The sequence below is a fragment of the Asparagus officinalis genome, chromosome 4 (genome assembly GCF_001876935.1).
Source record: "Asparagus officinalis chromosome 4, Aspof.V1, whole genome shotgun sequence".
Lineage (NCBI taxonomy): Eukaryota > Viridiplantae > Streptophyta > Magnoliopsida > Asparagales > Asparagaceae > Asparagus > Asparagus officinalis.
This window is the reverse complement of record NC_033797.1, coordinates 68,998,497-69,002,409: the sequence shown is the minus strand read 5'-3', so window position 1 is coordinate 69,002,409 and position 3,913 is coordinate 68,998,497.

The following is a 3,913-nucleotide window of genomic DNA, read 5'->3' as shown; positions in this document are numbered from 1 at the left end:
CCAAAGGATTGAGGAGGCATAGTGATAAAGCAAACGTTCATTCAAGAACACCAAATGCAATTAAAAGAAGCTTCATCAAACTCAAGCAATATATCAAGACTACAAGAATTGATATATCTACGTAGGATATTAAGCTATACACCCTGGCGGGGGTTAAATCTGTTTTTTTATTTTCTCTCTAGTTTGGCTAAAATGTAGGCAAACTTAGCTTTTAGGAATTTAAATTAAAGCTATTGCGGAATATCACACACACGTTTTCATACTTATTTAGTTTTGACTGCGTGTCACAAAAAATACTATTTTTCACAAGTATGAGGACATATGTCGCAAAATTCTTTTTCCAAACAATTTGTTTTTATGTTAAAAAACATTTTACAAAGTTTTCACAATTTTAGAATCAATTAAATATTTTAAGAATTTTTTAAGAGAGGTCAAAATCAGGTTTTTTGAATGTTGTCAGTTTGCCAGTCGCAACGCACGGTTCGACCGCCGCCTGAGTTCATTCCTTGTCAGTGGCAACAGAGACTTTCACGGTTCGATCCGGCGTGGTCGACTGTGAGCTTGAATTTCCCACTGTGCGACCGCCAGAAGTCTCTGGACTTTTCTCAGCTTTCTTTAGTTGTCTCGCGGCGACCGCTGAAAATTGCCACCGGTCTGACCGCCGCTTAATTCAAACGCCGTTTTCTGCGTACTTTTCTCAGCGCCGATTGTACACAATTCTTAGCCGTCGATATATTTTCCTGGATTTGCGGGGATTATGGCGTATGGCGTTTTAAAACATATGTTTCTCCTATTTAAACTCATACACTCCTTCTTCCTCAAGTGTTCCAAGGCTTTTGAAAAACCAAAGACTTTTGTTTACTGAGATGCCAAAATTTTTCAAAACCTCGTGTTTTCTCAAGTCACATTCACAGCTTTTATTTTAATCTTTTCTCTTTGCCATAGGCCGACATTGTAAAGAGAGAGTTCTTACACCTTACTACTGTTTTGAGAGGAGCTTGATCTTGTGGCAGATTAACTGGTGTGGGCGTGTGATCTTGTGGCAGATCAACTGTGTAGTTGTGAGATCATGAGGCAGATCATTGTGCTAGAAGAAGTTTCGGCCTTCCAAACCGGGTCTGCTGTTAGCTGGATTTCTCCTTGGAGAGTGGGGGAGCGCAGGGACGTAGTGTCAGCGGACGCAACCTCGTTAATGTTGGCCTCTTTGTTTTGATGATGTTTAACAAATAATTTACCACTAATGTTATTTGTCTAGTGGTTTGATATATTTTCTATTTTATTATAGACAAACAACAAGTTGGAGGATGGATGGAATAGCGCTTCAACGACCGATATCAAATGGAGGTTGGCGCGAATTTGTGGCAGAAGAGCCTACGCCCTATTCAAAGCTTAAAGATCAAGTCAAGCTTTCATCCGCATAGTGCTAACCAAGTCAATCTTATTGAAGATCAAGATCGGCTTGGGTAATCTATGTTGGTTTTATATTATTGTGTGTTAAGTACCTTAAGCCCGCCAATATCATACACACACACGCTATTTGGTTTCTATGTATATATATAAGTTATATATATACATTGCATGGCTTCTGGAATTTCATGTTTTGGACACACTTACAAAATACATGAGTTTTTCACAAATAGGACAATTCAATTTAAGAAATTAGTTTTTTAATGCTGTTTGTTTCATGTTTATAAATATTTAGCAAAGTTTCATCAAGTTTGGAATTGATTTTTGTTATGTTTAATGGAATTTACAAAATCATGCTTTTTTTGTTCGTTGCACATGTTTCGTGCGATGTTTTAACAAAACAGATGAGTTGTTCATTAAATGGGAAGTGATATTCTAAGAATTTCTTTCTCTGCACATGTTTATCTACATGTTAGAAACTTCCTTTCAAAATTTTTTACTATTTTTGAGTTGATTTACTATGCCCAATTGAATTTACAAAACCGTATTTTCATCAGTTTTTTCAGAAACTGTTTTATCTGTAGTTCAAACATTTATTTTATCTCAACTGGGAAGTGATTTTTTCATAAATTTATTATCTCTAACATGTTCATCTACATGTCTAGAACCTTTCCTTTAAAATTTCATGATTTTTGGCAGTTGTTTTACTATTTTTAAAATTGATTTACAAAATCAGATACGCAAAATTACAGAACTGTCAAAAACTGGAAAATGACTGTGCACTGTTGCTATCAGTGCCGGTCGACCGCAAGGTCGGCCATGCTGACAGTGCGTGTCGACCGTTGCGGTCGAGCCGAACACAGATCCAGAACACATTTTTTGATTTTTTTCTCACGGTCGACCGCGCCGCGTTCTACCGCCCAAAAGTCTCTGGAGTTTTGTGAGATTCTATAATGTCTCGCGGTTCGACCGGAAAATTTCACGGTCGGACCGTTAGCTCCTTCCAGAACAAGCTTTTTTTGGCTTTTTGTTCTTCAGCGGTCGACGCCGATATGACCGTTTGCGCTTCCCAACGGCTAATTTTCTGAGCTGATTTTCTGGGACTGTTTGTCATTTGGCTTGGTTTTGGCTGAGATTTGACTGGCGTATAAATACCCTATTGTTGTTCTCTTTCAAGTTATCAAGAGAGTTTTTTAACCAAGTTTAAAAGAGTTTTAAAATAAGGGTTTTTTAGTTTTTTGGTTTAGTGTGCTTTAAGAAGACTTATATAAGCATTTGGAAGTTTGAGTTTGCATTAAATAAAATTTTCACAAGAGCTTGAGGAGCATCATCTATTGGTGTTTGGCATCCAACTATTCTCCTTCTACCTCTTGATCTATGAGAAGTTTTCTAACTCTTTTTCTCTAGCCAATTTTATTATTTGGTTCATATTCTTATTATTGCTAAGTTTTGCTATTTTTAGTTAGATTTGATTTATCTCATTGTTACACACACCCACTTTTTGAGCTTATTTGTATACATTTCATAATATATTTTGGGTTGCCGTGAGAGTTGTAACAATTTGAGTTGAAGCTTTCATGTGTTCTCATCCATAGTAGAGAAACCAACATTTATTGTCATTGAGCCTTATTCTGCTTGAGATTCACTTTTGTAATACACTTTTGTACATCGAGAGAAGTGTGGGCGAGAGTCTGGGGATCTCCCAAGAGGAAGTGGCCGTCGGTTTGACGAACCCTAGCGGAGAGGTTGCTAACCGACCCACTTGAGGGTCAGACACGTCTAGTTAAACACTTGTACGAGGGTGTAGAGTTGATTGCAAGAGTGGTGATTGTAAAGTTTTCGGTTAGCTAGAAAACCGAGCTGTGAGGTGTAAACGTTATTCGCGTGAACGTAGTAAAACCCGGGTTGCTGATGTGGATTTCCCCGAGAGTGGGGAGCGAGACGGTAGGACGGAAGGTTCAAACTCCGTGATCATATTGTGTGTTTGCATTATTTTATTTTGCACTATCACATTTGTAGTTTAATTATATTCACCTTTTGTGTTAGTTTATATATCCTGCACATAATTGCCTATATCTCTTTGTTAGGATATATCTTGTTGTTCATATTGCTTATCCTTAGTTCATATATTAGTTGTATTTCTACTTGCCCTTTAGGCATAACTTTTGTTAATTAATTTTTATTGGCCATAAAATCGGATTAGATTAGCATAAGACCCTAATCAACCCCCTCTTAGGGGTCTAACAGGTTAACACATCGGCGCGTCACAATGCATAAACGATTCCTAACTCTATCTCTATTTCTACTGCTTGGTTTCATTTTGTGATTTGTTGCTTGTGTCTCAATTTTTGATTGTACTGTTTAGCCTTCGAGACAAACTAATCACCCCCCTCTAGGGTCCAACAAATACAACTTAGACAAACCCGCATAAGCGCCCTCAAAAGGCACGAGCTCCACTTGTGGATCCCTAAGTGTCCACAGCTCCCCAAAATTAAATCTCTCTCTT